This window comes from Lutra lutra, chromosome 17 (assembly GCF_902655055.1).
Source record: "Lutra lutra chromosome 17, mLutLut1.2, whole genome shotgun sequence".
Taxonomy (NCBI): domain Eukaryota; kingdom Metazoa; phylum Chordata; class Mammalia; order Carnivora; family Mustelidae; genus Lutra; species Lutra lutra.
The window spans coordinates 25,034,940-25,053,046 of NC_062294.1; positions in this window are offsets into that span (position 1 = coordinate 25,034,940).

Here is an 18,107-nt window from a genome sequence, read left to right on the forward strand (position 1 = left end):
ACGTAATGCATTTCCTAAGCCATTATTTTCCAAAGAAAACTGATGCCTGAAGAACTTGTGGGACTTGCCTACCATCAACAGCTGAATCTCCCCTAGAAACCAGTGTCCTGACAGCTACTTCAGTTCCAGTTCTTTGTCAATCCATACCACAGCTATGCCAACACTAAGAATTTATCTCTAATATTTATTTTCAGTTAGAAATATTTTAAACTATATTTATTATAATGCAAATATTTATCATTGTCCCGATAAGCTGGGATTTATTTATAATTGACATATTTGATAGACTTTTTAAAAGTTAATTATTCCCAAGGAGCCCCACTTTGCATATTTCCTTTGAAACCACACTTCTGTTGTCCTCATTCAAATTTTTCAAGCATGTGTATTAAACATTCAGCTACAAGCTGCTAAATATAAATACAGACACATCAGTGCTGTTTGATTCAAATGGCCCTAATTAAGACACTGAGAAGCAGTTAACATACTATATACTGAAGTTGTATGGAAGAAAAGAAATCATATAATAATTACAAATTTTATATATAAAAAGCTAAGTATTAATTGCTTCCATCATTCATCATATATAATGAAGGTTTCAATGTTCTCCTCTCTATAAATTCTGTCAAAAATGGACTCAGAGGATGCCAATTAAAAAAATGGGAAATTTCTCAGCAAACTGACATGTCTTCATGAGTAACTTTCTAGAGGAGAGTATTTAAAACAACGTATCTAAGAAAGAGTAAGAAAGGTCAATCATTAAGACAAAAAAATGGATAGCACTAGATTAAAATGGACTAACTTTCCTATTTGGAGCTTTCTGGAAATATAAAAGTAAGAGAAACCCAAGAGATCTGCTTTATTACTGCTAAATTTCCAGGAAGGACTATTTTGGCTAATTATTCATTCTTTTTTTTTATTCATGTTTTCATTTATCCTATCAAAAATTAACCACCCAGCATTATATGTAATAATGGTCCATGTACAAGGTATTTGAATTTCAAGCACTAACAAGTAACTGAGGTATGCAAATGCACATTAAATACTAAATTTATTTATTTAAATAGAGGACATTAAACAGAGGACAGCATATACTTATAAAAGGTGTTGATTATACCATCAATTTACTTAGGAAGAGGTGGCCAAGGCTCTGAACTTTGAGGTTAGGAGCTGAGTTTGTCTTCCTCCACACCGAATCCCTAGTAACAAAAACCAAGTCTTGGCTCATTGGAGACACTGGAAAAAGGCTTACTGAATTAATAAGTCAGATGACTAAAGGTGAGTTAGTGTCGTTCAAGATTACAACAGATCACATAACTCTGTTTATTAGGAAATGGATTAAATCACTGAATTAAATGTTTATATCATGATAACAAAAATCAACCCAAAACTCGTTTCTTTTTTTTTTTTTTAAGATTTTATTCATTTATTTGAGAGAGAAAGAGCAAAAGAGAGCACAAGAAGGAAGATGGTCAGAGGGAGACACAGACTCCCCATGGAACTGGGAGCCTGAGGCGGACTCGATCCTGGGACTCCAGGATCATGACCTGAGCTGAGAACAGTCGCTTAACCAAATGACCCACCCAGGTGCCCTGAAAGTCATTTCTTTATTGTCACAACTGACACTCAACCCTCAAAATATCATCATGAAATATATGAAAACAAAATTTCTTACTTTAGTTACTATTGAAGGCAGAAATCATTAGACCTACCAAAAACAAGAATATATTCCATTTTACAAATATTATCTATCATATATTTGTTTTTCTCTACAACAGCCTGCATAGTCATTTACTTATGATGTTAGAGTATATTTATCAAAATGAAATAAATTTAAATTTAGCAGTAAGAACAAGTAAACCTTCACACTTCAATTATATGAGTTGACTCTGAGAATCAGAGTGTTTGTTACACTAGCTTTCTCACCCATGTTTAGGATTTATCGATCTACATGGACTAAACAAGGAAGGACTTTGGTATTTTTCCCTCACCTACAGTTACATGGACTTTTTCCATTTTCTCAAAAAAAAATTTATTCCAAATTTTATAAAATCAACTTCAAATGGATTCCAAGAATACTTGAATAAAAGGACAAATCTACTGAATATAATAGAAAGAAAATAAATTAAATCCAAGCACAAATCTCTAGAAAAATGCAGCATATCCAAACAGATGAGAGGGAGAAAATAAATATTATAAGTGCAATTAAAAATAGAGTATTTAATGGACTGTAAAGGGAGGTGGGAATTAACTGGCTGATAGATTTCAAATTGCTGAGCTAAATCTATAATATCTGTTTGCCTTGCTATAATTTAAAGTCTACAATTGCCTGGAGGTCACCTTTGAGGAAGCAGAGAAAAATCAATACATTTCACTATAAGTTAAGTAGTATCATTTACCTCTATTAAATAAGGCTTTGATGAAAACATACACAACAACAAAACAACCAAGATCAGCAGTGGGTTTTTTGGTTTGTGAAAGGACATTCCTCGTATTATTCTTCCTAGTTCTCAAAACCCTTCTGACATCCTCTGATATGCTGCAGGGATGAGCCCATCAGGGCTTTGGGTTAGAGTACTAATATAGGATGGGATTTCCAGAGGCAGAAATGGTTATCAATAGTCTAGGACTAGAAAACCCCAAAGTATTAACCAAAAGTTCTGTCCCCCAAAATTCTGACTTTCAGAGCAGAGGGAGGGACTATAATAAGAACATTAACATAATACAAGGAATGGGCACAACATGAGTAATGAAAGACTAAATCAAAATGATTGGGAAGCCAGTAGATCTTAGATCTGAGTCAAAAATGATGATTAATAATAAGTTCTTAATAATAAATCAGTTTTTTGGATTCACTGAGTTCTTATAATAAGACAGCCATTGTGCACAACCCTGCAAATGGGATAATGAACAAAGTAGGCATGCTATCTCTCCACAAGTTTTCACTACCATGCTAGGGAAATTCACATAAATTTCCTGAAAAAATTTTATTACCACATAATAGGATACTAAAATGCTGAATTACACTCAAATCCTAGCAAATAGTTTCATTATAAAAGTCTTAAGAGTTTTGCTACCTCCTCTGAAAATACTAATGAACTCACCTCCATCTTTCTATTCACTGAAAGTTAATATCATGGAGTTCATTGGGGCAAAATGCATCCTGCTGTCCATAAGCCTTAATTTATTCTGGTCAGAACCATAATCATTATCAATAGACTGGCTTGTTGAATCACTCTGTATATGTGGTAATAATCCACAGACTGTTTTCACAAATCCATTAAAATTCAAAACCACATTTCATTTCAAACGTAATGGGAAAATGGGAGTAATTGATCCACAGTAGGTCATATGGTTTGCATTGTAGTTAAGTTATAGACATTGCATCTAGGGGCACCTGGGTGGCTCAGTGGGTTAAGCCGCTGCCTTCGGCTTGGGTCATGATCTCAGGGTCCTGGGATCGAGTCCCGAGTCGGGCTCTCTGCTCAGCAGGGAGCCTACTTCCCTTCCACTCTCTCTGCCTGCCTCTCTGCCTACTTGTGATCTCTGTCAAATAAATACATAAAATCTTAAAAAAAAAAAAAGACACTGCATCTAAGAGTCATGTAGGTATATCCTAATTTGTCAATATACTAGGGGCATAAACTTGGATAATTTCTGAAATTTGGTCTATACAAATGTAAACATGGAAAATCCACAGGATTGCTGTGAAGATCAAATTTCATGAAGGAAAATATCGAGCACAGCATCTAGAATACAGGTGATCACTATATGCTGTTATTTCTAGAACAACATTATTGATAGTTACTAATGATTTCCCTAGCAGTAATGATACAATGAACTATTATTTTCAGGTATTATAAATTCAGGTATCACAAATTTCTGGGACCTATACCTATATGACTAAATATTATGGAAACCGATAACCCTATGAAAGCATAGTGGTTTTTTTTCAAGATGACAATAAATAGTAAAACAAAGGAAAACAGCAACATAAACAGAAAACAAAATCATCAGTTACCTTTTTAAAGAGTTAAAATGAGCCTAAAAGACATAAAACGTAAAAACCCCTACTTGAAACAGCCCTTCCTTAGCTAGATGAACTAGAAGAGATAAATACAACTTATCAAACACCCAGTTTGCCTCCAATCAAAAAATAAATTACCAAGTACAGCATAAATCAAATTTCTAACTGATAGGTTTGATAGTGTTATGAATGTTTCTGTAATTTTAAGCAACAACCATCCCATACTGTCTTCTGAAGTCATGGACATGGAATGTGACTTTAACCTGTACATGTCTGGGGCCATGTGAAGAAGCAGCTTCCATGGCTTACCCATCTCAGACTCTGGAGAACATTGTCAGATATACAAAGTGCCTTTATGGAAGCTGCAAATTACCTTTATAATTTTCAGCATTATGATCAGGCTGAAAACCAAAACTAGGTTTCCCCTATTTTGAAAAAACCTAGCCCTCTCAAATGCAAAGTAAAAGATGTCTACTTCTAAACTTTGAAATTCTCAGACAGTGCATATTCCTTTAGGTTTCCTAATTTCCATTTCTAAAAACTTGACTGAGACAGGAATATAATATCTGTTTGTCTCTCTCACTAGACTGCAACTTCTATCGATAAGCTGATGGTAAAGACAGGGAAGTGGAGGAATTTCTGTTGCTTAGGTGTAGGTAAGTGTTTTGTTTACAGATAATTAATGCAATCTTTCCACTATTTCTATCCTCAAACTAAAAGGAAAATGTGTGTGCATTTTGTCATAGTATGATCAATTAATTGCCACCATGCTGTGCATACCTAATTCTAAGTACAAAAAAAATTGTTTGCAAAGGAGAAACAAAACATGAAACGTGGTGCCCTGAGAGTATGACATTATAAAAATAATTAACAAGTAAAATATACCCAAGTCAAGGAAAAAGAAAATATAGAGGATGATTTGTGTGCTCAGGATTAGTTGGAACTCTCAAGACTGCTCCTTCTGTACAGGCGGCACGTACAGGTCCCTGTTAGCGTTGCTCACTAACACGAGTCTCACAGATAGTAATCCTCCAAGGAACATCACACATCAAAATTCTTGCTTTTAGCTGCAAAGAAACAGCCCATTCTTTGGCAAGTCTGCACAATTAGCAACCCCTCAATTGTCAGATACCAATCACATCAGTCTGTATGTATTATGGGAAAGCCAAATAAGGTGTCATAAATACCAGTAAATCTCAGCTCATGCTCATTGAATACAGACATGAAGCAACCAGAACCCCTGTCCATAAGGTTGTGCTGGAAAGTTAAAGCCAAACCTCAACAAAGACCCCAGAAATTAAGAAACTAGTTTTCATCAGCGCCAATAAAACAAACCCATTTTTCTTTAAATTAGAGGACTGATAAATGTGACTCAAATTTAATAAGACAGGCAAAGTAAAATGACCAAGAAGAGGGTGAGAAAAACTGTTTGCCACTTATATCACTGACAAAGGATTAATATCTCACATAAAGAAAACAAGAAAAGTGAATGCCATTAGCGTCACAGAAAAACTGGACAGTTCATATGAAAAGAAACAGGACTGTCTCCCAACCATTTGGAAAGATGTTCAACTTGACTCATAAAAAGAGAAATGCAAATTAACACCTTTTTTAAAGAAAATTTTATATATTTGTTTATTTGATAGAAAGAGGAGGAGAGAGAATGCAGCAGAGGGAGAAGCAGACCCTCCGCTGAACAGGGAGCCCAATGTGGGACTTGATCCCATCACCCTGGGATCATGACATGAGCCAAACACAGATGGTTGACCGAAAGAGCCACCCTGGTGCCCCAGAAATGAACACACTGCTGTCAGCATTGACATTGCTTTACTCACTCATCAGATTAACAAAATTCCAGAAGCTTCACAATATACTCTGTGGAAAAAATGTGGACAAATAGACTTCTCCTACATGGCTGATAGACTACAAAATGCTAAAACTCTTGTAGAAGGAAATTTGGCTATATCTAGAAAATTCTAGGCTATACCTAGAAAAATGACATACTCATTTACAACCTGGTGAAATATACTTCTAGGAATCTATCCCAAAGATCCAGTCACAACATATTAAAAAGACAGGAACAAGGCTAGTAGTTGTAGCAAATTCCTAAATACGAGACTAACCCAACAGTGTATCATGCATCTGAGAAAGAATGAGGAATACATCACTGACGCATTCTTTAGTCCATACTGATAAGTGGAATAATCAAGATGCAGTAAGCATGAATTGATTGCTATTGTATGCACACTTAGATTATCTTTTATTTCAAGGAAAAGAGCTATAAAATAAAAGAATTACCTATAAGGAAAGGGAGAAAGAAGGATGAGAGCAGCAGAGATAGAAGCCAGACTTAATACATATAGAACTTGTTTAGTAGCTGGATCCTAGAGCGATTATACACATTGCACTTACTTACTTTACAACAATTAAAAAGCAATTCCTAAAAATTAAAAGTGGCATAAAATCATGATGTTATTATATATCCCGTTGTCAGCATAATCACAAAGAGGGAAATTGTTTAACTTTCCTGCACATTTCTAGTAGGCTATAGTCCTCTGCATATAAAGGACTCTAAGTAAATAAGTCAATAAACCAAACAAAGTCTGTTCAGTCATCATATTTTAGTAGTAATGTTGATGCTGTTATACATATGATGGTGTAAAGAAAATGAGCTCACTTGTTTGTTGGAATTTTACCATGTTTAAACAGCAATGGGATGTAAAACGGTAAGTGAAAACCTGAGTTAATGTGGAAATGCCAATGTGAATGCACCTAAAATTATATACACTCTCTATATGCACCGAAAAACCTCAAAAGAATAACCAACATAAATACCAAAAACAGCTATGGTATGCAGACTGTGGACAGTCTAGCAGTCTGGAGCAGAAAATATAAAAGATCTTATCAACTGAAACAGACAAGTTATCAAAGACTAGCTAGATCTAGTCTAGCTCTAACTACCAATTTACAGAAACTATAAGGTTGAATCACAAAAAATTGCCACTTTGTACATCAAAACCAATTGAATATAAACAATTTCATATGATTACAGGTAACATAAGCATTAGAGACTCATTAACATTATTGGAATGTAAGTATTAAAATACAGACTGCAGAAAAATCTACAGGACTAGTAGCACAATTTCTATAACAAAATAAGTAAAAGAAATAGATTAAGAGAAACCTATAGGACACAGGGGAATAAAGGATGTAGAAGAAATCAAATAATTACAAAATTACAATAGACAGACCTTAATAGTGTTCAAATTAATATAAGAATTGAATTAAAATTCAAGAAATGTGAACTTTGATTGGATACTGATTAAGGAATTTGTCTTTTCTTCAAGGTGTGACAACGATATTGCAAATATTTTTCTTAACAGTCTTCTCTTTTAGAGATTGATAGTAAGAGATTTACAAGAAATTATTTGCTTCAAAATAATGAGGGGTTGGGAATATTAGAGTAGAAAAAAGACTGGAAACATCAGGTTTAGTGGACCCTTTTCTCTCTTTTTCTATATATTCAAAAATTTTTTGTTATAAATATCTTTATTTCTTTTTAACATAAAAACAAAGGATGATTTGGGCTTTTGTCCACTTTCCTACAGAGAAGAAAAAAGCCTTTAAGGTCTCCAGGATTCTGACTGAGTAGGAATTTTTGGAAATCAAGTGAAGAAGTAAACTACTATTTATTGATTGTTCATAACATGACAGAAGCTATGCTTTGAAATTTGTGTGTTAACTCTAAGTAAGTTTATTATTTCAATTTTACATTAGGCTATATTTATGTTCATAAAATAAGTTACGTGTTAAGAAACATGACTAAATTAGATTTGAATAAGTGCTGTGGTTCTTTTCAATATGAAATAATCCGACTCAGTGTAGGTCTATTTCTGATGCACCTAGAGGACAGTGGGAAGTTAACTTCCACAGGATCCAGGAGATGGGCTGGAGTACAGGAGACACAAAATAAAACACTCTAGATGTTCATAGTCAAGAGGAAGCAAGGACAGGTTTTTCCTCCTCACCAACTGAATTACTAGATCATTCTGAGTATACATATGATTGAAAAGTTACTGGGAAAATAATATTTATCTATCCATTTACCCATCCACACACACATTCCTTGTTTCAATATTACAATTCTAAAATAAACTTAACCTTGGGGCACCTAGGTGGCTCAGCCGGTTAAGCATTTGCCTTTGACTGAGGTCGTCATGATCCCAAGGTCGTAGGATGGAGCCCTGCATCAGGTTCCCTGCCTCTTCTCTGCCTGCTGCTTCCCCTGCTTGTGCTATCAAATAAATAAAATCTATTAAAAAAATAAAATAATCTTAATCCTGCCACCAAATCATAGTCACTGCCAACACTTTCTCTCTTGCTCATCTTACTGTTGTTGGATAAAGATATGATTAGGAAGTATTGTGGCCTTACAAGAATTTGGCCAGTTACTTATTTTCAGTAAATCACAGATTTCCTATCTGTGTGAAGGGAGAAAATATTTGTCAGCTATAGTGTGACCATGAAGATTAAGGTCTCTAAGCAAGCAAGACTCCTGGCAGGAAGTACCATGTCCCTGGTATCCTAGCAGAGTGTTTATAGTAACTATGTCAGAAACTTGCTTGAAAGGCTTCAGTGAGAAAGTATAGAATAAAATGCTTATTTCAATTGTCTGGCAAATAGTGTGTGATGATGGTGACTCTTCCTTTATAGGCTTTCAATAATAATTTTATAATATTGTTATTATATTTGATAAGGAGTTTTATGCTCTGCTCTTTTCAATTAACATCAGAGCAGTAACATTTGCCATGCTATTAAGAACACTTCATAAACATCCTTCTTAATGGAAGTAAAGCAATGTTCACAGGTGGCTATGGAAGCGGGAGGACCATTATCTGATAGAGTCATCTCCCATGCATTTTCATGAGCAAGATTTCTTGGGTGGTAGGTGGTGCCTAGTTCATCATTTTGTCAAATGTCTTTTGAAGGCTTCAAGTTGTCTAGCCACAGCCAAATGCTTCTATTAATTTTGTGCCACTTAATTTTGCTAAATGCAGTGTACCCTTTCTGTATGTGTCTGAGTACATGGAAAAGCTTTTGTCTCCTTGAACATGACTGTCCATCAAGAAGGGAGTTTCATTTTGGGCTTTTTTTTTTTTTTTTTTTTTTTACAAGGGCAGATATGCTCCTGAGTGACAGTTAAATTTGTTGAAGGTATTAAATTGCTAATGCTAATGCATTTTACAATCTTCTGAACTGATTTAATATATTAGACTGCCACTCAAAGTTGTAATAAACAATACTGCACTCTTAGTTGGAAATCATTCTGTCAGATCTGGAGGCTTTCAAAAATGCCCACCTATGTTCAGAGTTTACAAACACGTTTTTATTTCTCTGTGGGCTGCTCCACAAACCAGTGACATCAAGACTTCAATTTGCATCTCTTGTCGCACAATTTGGAGCGAGCACAGAGCCATAATAAACACCTGGCTGGAGATCTCCAAGGCTAGGGAGTAAGTCTCCACTTTGGTAGGTGAGGATGTGATTTCACATAAAGGAAGGATATTTAAAACTTACTAACAGTTAATGTCATGTGCTTGTCACAACTTCATATGGATTTCCAGGCTTTGAGTAGAGGACAACAGGCATACACAGGCCAACATTTTATATAAATATATAAACATATAAATATATAAATATATATATATATATAGCCAGCCAACATTTATGCTGGGCTGAGTAACTTCAGAAACTTAGTCATGAAGCTGTAATTGAGATAAACAGTTACATGCCCTTTTTTTTCCTTAAGGACCTAACTTGGCAGTCAAGACAAAGTGTTTGATCCAGCTTAGGTTAAGAATAGTAGTAACATCCCTGGTAACACCGCATTTTAAAATTTTCGAAGTGTTTTATGTATCCTATTTCATTTGGTTTTCACAATGAACCTGAGAAAGTAGAAAAGGGGAATACTATTCCCTTTACAAATAAGAAAACTAAGATTCTAGTCAGGGAAAGAAAACTGCATACCCAGACTTATACAGGCATATCAGTGGGGTCAAGAGGAACTCAAATACCCTGCCTCATAGTTAAAATTTCCTTTATTTTTCAAGTAAAAAAAAAAAAATCTTACTAGTATTTTTTATTACTAGTGAGGGTTAGCATATTATCATGTACTTATTCTTTTTATTTTCTTTTCTGTGATTTTTTTCTTTCTTCTTTTCAGCTTTATTGAGATTTAATGGACAAAACTCTAAGATATTTAAAGTGTACAACATGATATTTTAATTTATGTATAAATTATGTATAATTTATAATTAATTTATGTATAAATTAATTAATTATGTATAAACCCACTGAGTTAGCACAGCTATAGAAACAGTAGAAAAGTGGCTGCCAGGGGCTGGGGAGCAGAGTCAATAGGGAGAGGTTGGTAAAAGTGCTCAGACTTTCAGTTGTAAAATAAATAAGGGTCTGAGGATCTAGGGCATACCTTGGTGACTACAGTTGATAACACTACAGTGTACAATTGAAATTTGCTAATTTTAGACAAAAAAAAAAGTACTGACTTCTCATCATTGTACCACAGTGAGTGCCTTTCTGAGAAGAAAAATAAAACTTCCTTATATTAATCTGGATGAAAACACTTATAAAAGTAAACACTTATAAACGTTATAGATGTTATAAAAAGATTCATAAAAGTGGACATTTGTTTTGGGGAATGTACATCGAAATAGACTTTAGTCAACCAAGTAGTAGTTCCCAAAAAAGACTGCATGCGTGGAGCTGAGGACAGAAAACAGACAATAGCCGTGTCCTCGGGAAGCTTAAATTCCGAGAAAAGAAACAGAATACAAATAAATATCAACATCTGGCATTGCAGGGTATAAGTATTATGAAGAAAAATGGTGTCAAAAGATAAAGTTTGAAGAAATGTGCCATGTTAGAACAGAGAGGGTTGGCGTCTCTCTAAGAAAAACTGTTGAACAGAAATAAGCATAGTGTGAGAGAGCCAGTAGGGTAAACACTGAGAATAAAAACATTCTAAGTAGCTACAGAGTTGACTGCCAAGACCAAATCTTGCTATACTGCTCATCTACTGAATTTTTTTCAGTGCCTTTTTTATTAAAAAAGTAAGCAGGTAGCAAGGAAGAGTCAAAATAAAATACCAGGTATTGTAATTTTGAAACTACCAGCAACTGTCCTGAGAGCAGCAAACTCTCCATTTTATTTACCATCCTGTTTAGTCCTAATTCACAAAATTGCTAATCTGCCACTGGAAAGGGACTCTTGATGTAGAAGGGGTCACCAAGAAAGGCCAGCTGGCTGCCTTCCAGGAGACTTCACTGGGACTGCACTCATTACCACGGCTCTGGGTTCAATCCAGTTTTGCAAGCTCAGCAATGCTTTTGTCAACTCAAAGAAAGCATTTGTGTGTGTTTGTGTGTGTGTATGCATGCGCTGGGAGACGAGCAGTGGTGGGATGGCTTCTCAGAGTCCTCCAACTTACACAATCAATGAGCAAAATTTAAGATAATTTATTTACATTGAGAAAATTAATTATCCATTGCAATAGAATGTTCTTAAACACAGTCACGGAATTATTTCCTATAAAATACCTGACATTTCCTACTAAAAGAGCTTAATTCAATTCTGGTTGACTTGGATATCCCTGTTGAGGGATAAGACTATATGATTAGTTACCTAATAACCAGACGGATACATTGTGAACATGATTCAGAGCAAAGGGTTTGTTTGTTTGTTTGTTTGTTCGTTTGTTTGGGGGGGGGGTGAGTAGATTGATTCATCCAGTTATACAATATCAACAACTAAGACAAGTAATTTACATTTGTAAGTCAAGAGTTGATTTTCCCTCTACCTTTGCTGGAGCTTGACCAGATAGGGTTAAATAATACTAACCAGCTTTCAAACTTCTCTTCCTTCCCCATTATCCCACTGCTGGCTAAAGCATTTAAGAACTTCCATATCTTTTCTGCAGATATGTTAATACTTTGTCAAATCTCTCCCAGAACCAGTAGCCACGCAGCCTTTCAATGGGTATTTAGCATATTTCTGATTTAATGAATTCTATCCTGATTAAGGCCCCTTCCACATTTGTTCCTTTCTGTTCAAATGAAAGGTTATAGCAAAGCTCCTAAAAAAAAAAATCCTCCTATAGACTGGAAATACCTTACTTTGAGGCCACTCTTCTCATGCAATCCTGTTAATGGAAACATAACTAGTCATTTGATAAATAGGCCAGAAAAATCTATAAGACATTCTCAAAAAGGCTTTTTTATTCCTTAGTCTACTTCCTCATAGGAGTGCCTTTCCTTGAAATGTACAGCTCTTTTGAAATATTTGTTTAAAAATACTTTCATAGGGAGGGTTATCAGCAAGTTGACTGATGAGAAAGTCCCAACCCTCCATACCACAAAAACACTGATGTTATAATGGTGTATGGGCCACAATATCTTTTTAAGCCTAGAAGCCAATGAACAGGTTGTAGTTGCCCAGAAGAGCAAAAAAATGAAAACAGTCGCACTGAACCAGTAAGAAGAACAACTGCATTTTACCTGCATCGCCCCACCCACCAGCCCTCCACAGCTCAGTGCTGAGATTGCATCAGCCTGTGACTTCTCCCTTAACCGGGAAAGAGAGAGTTTGCATCCAGGATACCTGGACTTCAGCGGGGCTACCCAAGTGACCTGTTTCCATCTCCCCTCCCTTGGGATACTGAGGGAATCCACATAGTTTGGACACCTGGGGAAAGCTGAGTACAAAAGAAAAGGAAGACAGTTAATTATAACTGGCATGGCTTTGTAAGAGAGAAAAAGTGTACAACCCTGAGACTTCTTCCCCAGAAGGGAGAGATAAGAAGAAAGTGTGCCTCCAAATTCTACGCCTTTTTTTGAATTGACCTAAGGAAATGGGGTAGGTGGCTTACTGTGGCCAACATGGGAGACTGGGAGAATGCACGCAACCCAGATACTTCTCCCCAAGAAGAAATAAAGAAGAGTGGAATGTGCACATCCACAGAAAAATTTTGAAAACCACCCAGAATCTCTACCAAGGCTGACTAGTAAAGGCCACCCCCTAAAAAAGCCAGCTTGTAAAGAATGCAAAAGTTGAAACTTCCTTCAAATATACAGGCATTAATGTAAATCTACAAGAAACATAATCAGGGAAATGAGACAAAACCAAGGAAACAAAATAAATCTATAGTAACCGACCCTAAAGAAATGGAGATCTATGAACTGCCTAAGAATTCAAAATAATTCATCTTAAAATAGTTCAGTGGGGCACAAGAGAACTCAGACAACTAAATAAAATCAGGAAGATGATATATAAATAGAATTAGGATATCAGTAAAGACAAAAAACCATAAAGAATATATATGCAACATATAATAAATAGAAATATAAAATAACTGAACTGATAAAATGAATGGAAAGCTTCAAAAACAGACTTCATCACGCAGAAAGGAACCAGAAAACTCAAAGATAGATCATTTTAAGTTTTCATACCAGAGGAGCAAAAAGAGGAACAATGACAAGAATGAAGAAAGCCTGAGGGACTTATGAGACATCATCAAGAGAACAAAGACAATATCCCCTCCCCTTGCTTTGGGGAATATATTCCAAAACCCCCAGCAGGTGCCTGAAACCGCTTATGGTACCAACCATTTACATAGTGTTTCTTCCTATACCTATGATAAAATTAAATTTATAAATTAGGCATAGTAAGAGATTAATAGTAACCAATAAAAGAGAACAATACATTATAATGAAAGTTACATAAATGTCATTTCTCTTTCCCTCAATATATCTCATTGTACTGTAAACACCCTTCTTATGATGATATGAGATGATGAAATGCCTACATAATGAGATGAAGTAAGGTGAATGAGATAGGCATTGTGATGCAGTGTGAAGCTACTACTGACTTTCTGACAATATGTAAGAAAGAGGATCATCTGCTTCTGGACCATGGTTGACTATGAATAACTGAAAGAGTAGAAAGCAAAACCATGGATAAGGAGAGACCACTGTATATGCATTATGGGAGTGTCAGAAGAGAAGAACAAGAAAAAGAGACAGAAATATTATTTAACAAAATAATGGCTGAAAATCATTTGGGGAAAGGTGGGAGGGCACCCAGAGTTATGCAACATAAAGGATCCCAAATAGGAAAAACTAAAAAACAAAACAAAACACAATGAGAGGGGCGCCTGGGTGCTCAGTGGGTTAAAGCTTCTGCCTCCAGCTTAGGTCATGATCCCAGGGTCCTGGGGTCGAGGCCCACATTGGGCTCTGGGCTCAACGATGAGCCTGCTTCCTCCTCTCTCTCTGCCTGCCCCTCTGCCTACTTATGATCTCTGTCTGTCAAATAAATAACTAAAATCTTTAAAAAAAAAAAAAAAAACAAGCAAACACAATGAGATGTGTTATTAAGTAATCCAAAGTCAGGCAAAGAGAATGGTAAAAGCAACAAGATAAAAGTTACTCATCAGATACAAGGAAGCCCTCACAAGTCTATCATAAGATTTCTAAGTGGGAACCTTGGAGGCAAGAACGATATGGGATGATGTATTCAAAGTGCTAAAACAAAAAAACTGCCAACCAAGAATAGTATGTCTGGCAAAACTGGCCTTTAAAAATGAATAAAAGATAAAGAATTTCCCAAACAAAAGCTATGGGACCTTATTAGCATTAGACCAGTCTTATAAGAAATGCTAAACAGAGTTCTTCAAGTTGAAACAAAAAATGCTAAATAACAACACTAAAGCATATCAATGTTCCAAAAAATCACTAGTAAGGTAAGTATATGGACAAATACAGAATACTGTAGTACTGTAATGGTGGTGTAAAAATCACTTGATTTTAACGCAAACATTAAAAAATAAAAATATTAAGAATTACTGTAATTACAGAAAAGGCTCTTAATGGAGACCCAATATTTTAAAAATGTGAATTCTGACATTAATGACATCAAGGGGGAGAAGTAGTAAACATAGAGAGAGTTTTGTATGTGATTGAAGTTAAATTGCTATTAACTTACAATGGACTATTACTATGTTTTTATACAAAGCTCGTGACAAACACAAAGACATTACCTGAAGAGAATAAACAAAAGAAAAAGAGAAAGGAATCAAAGCATATCATTAAAATAAAAAAAATCAATGAAGCACAAAGAAACCAAGGTAGGAAAGTAGTAACAAAAGATCTGTAACAGACAGGAAGCTGTTACAAGTCCTTCCCTATCAATAACTACTGTAAACATAAATGGATTAAAACACTCCAATCAAAAGACAGAGAATGGCTGAAAGGATTAAAAAAATTTTAAAAACCCAATATGCTACCTACAACAGACTCGTTTTAGATTTAAGGAAATAAATATCTGAAAGTGAGGCAATAAGAAAAGATACTCCACACAAATTTTTTAACAAAATGAGCAGGGGTGGCTATACTTCTATCATACAAAATAGACTTTAAGTCAAAAACTATTAGACAGATAAGGAAAGACCTTCTATAATGATAAAAGGAACAATTCATCAGTAGAGTTTAACAATTATATATTCACCCAACATCAGAGAATCCAAATATATAAAGCTAACATTGACAGAACTCAAAGGTGAAACAGACAGCAATACATTATTAGTAGGAGACTTCAATATTACACTGTAGCTAAGAGATAGAACATCCAGACAGAAAATCAATGAAGAAACAAAGGACGAACAACACTATAGACCAGATGGACCGAAGAGACACATATAAAACTTTCCATCCAACAGCAGCAGTTTTTCTAGTTCCTTGTGGTTTAAAATTAGGTTGTTCATTTGGGATCTCTTTTTTCTTAATGTAGGCATTTATCACTATAAACTTCCCTCTTACAACTGCTTCTATTGCATCCCATAAGTTTTGGTGTATTGTTTCCCTTTTTATTTGTCTCAAGCTACTTTTAGATTTCCTGTTTGACTCATTGGTTTTTCAGGAGTGTGTTTAATTTCCACATACTTATGAATTTTCCAATTTACCTTCCAGTACTGATTTCTAGTTTCATACCAGTGTGGTCAAAAAAGATACTTGATATGATTTAAATCTTCTTAAAGAAGACTGGAATTTTAAAAATCAGAAATGAAAAAGGAAACATTTCAAGTGAGGCCACAGAAATAAGAAGGATTAGTAAAGAGTACTATATAAAAGAACAATTATACACCAACTACTGGATAATGAAGGAGAAAAAGATAAATTCCTACAAGCATATAACCCATCAGGAATGGACTGTAAAGAAATAAAAAATCTTAACAAACCAATAATAAGTAAGGAGACTGAATCAGTAATCAAGGATTTCCCACGGAAGAAATCCCCAGACCAAAACTTTACAGAATACCCATCCTTCTCAAATTCTAAAACACAAATAGTGAACATTCCTGACACATATAATGAGGCCAACATTACCTAATACCAAAGCCAGACAAAGATACTACAAGAAGAGAAAACTATAGGCCAATGTCCCTGATAAACACAAAAACAAAAACCGTGAACAAATACTAACAAACCCAATTGAACAGCACATGTAAAGGTTCATACACCATGACCAACTGGGATTTAACATTTGGATGCAAAGACAGTTCAAGATGAACCAATCAATTAATGTGACACACCACATTTACAGAACAAAGGGCAAAAATCACAAGACTGACAGAGGATTCTGGGAAGATGTCAGAGTAGGAAGCACCAGGATTCTGAGCCCCCACTTATATAACAACCACACCAGCAGAATTTGTCTCACGTAACTATTTTGGAACTCTGGAGTCAGCTGAAGGCTTACAATTTCAAGGGGAAGGCTTGGACCAGTAAACTGAGGTTAATTTTGGTCAAAATCAATTCTTAGCACAATACAGTACCCACTTCCCACCCACACCAGCCCCATGGCAGACAATTTTGCACGTGTTCCTCAAGTGCTGTGTGCACAGCCTGCAGGAATCAGGGTGGGCAAAAAGGACCCTGTCCTCCAAATACTGGGGATCTGTGCTGTGATTGCCGATTGCTGTTTTAGTCTTAGAGGTGCAAAGAGGCAACCAGCCATAGTTGCTGTTCCTGCCTCAGGCTGAAGTGACTCCCAAGGGATTAAAAAAGATAAGACCTCCCCCATCTCCCTTCATTTTTCTCTTTTTCCCATTTCGGGAGTCTGGCATTAAAGACTTGTATGCTCAAAAGCAGCTGAATACCCAGGGAAAACTATAAAGTGAGGTGAAATGGCTACATAATGCAAATACTTTAAATACCAAGCACAATGGTTAATGGTTCCCCATTGTTGTGAAAGTCACCTCCCAATGTGTTCGCAATTATTCAGCAAATATTTATTGAGTAACCTGTATCCTCCAAGCGTCGCCCTGGCTCCTGAGAATGCCAAGATGATGAAAACATGGTTTTCTGTGATCTGTCCCTTGGGTACATCCACTATCTTGGCATGTCTTGCCGCCATTCCCCTGCCAGTGTCTTCAGCCATATTGAACAATTAGAGTGTGTGGACTCACTCAGCTGTTCCAAACTCAGAGGATTTGTAAAATTTTCCTCTTGGAGAATGCCCTTTTTGTCTGCCTGGCAAGGACTTTTTCTTTAAGTCTCAAGACTTCTGACTCTCCCGACATTATTACTGTCATTGTTTTATCTGTTCTTATATAGCATTCACTACCATTATAATACCCACTGCCCTACAGCATAATCATTTGCTCCTTTGTCTGACCCCTCATAGATCTAAATGACTTGAGGTCAAAGATAATACCATCTTTATGTCTGAAGCTCCAGTTTCTTGTCCAGTGACTGGCATTCAATACAGGCTGAACAAATGTTGCCTGAAGGAATTAATGTGTTACACTAAAAATAAATGCTCTAAAAATTAATAGAAGAAAAGGTTCACAGTTGGATGCAGCCTGGGTGTGCTGGTAAATCTGTAAAAACCGGCTCTCCAAAAAAACTAAAGGGTCAGGATTTCTATTTGCTATTATTCATGGTGTGAATTTCCCACTCTCTCCAATTTTAATGTGATGTCACTGAACACAGAACTGGGAAGCAGTAAC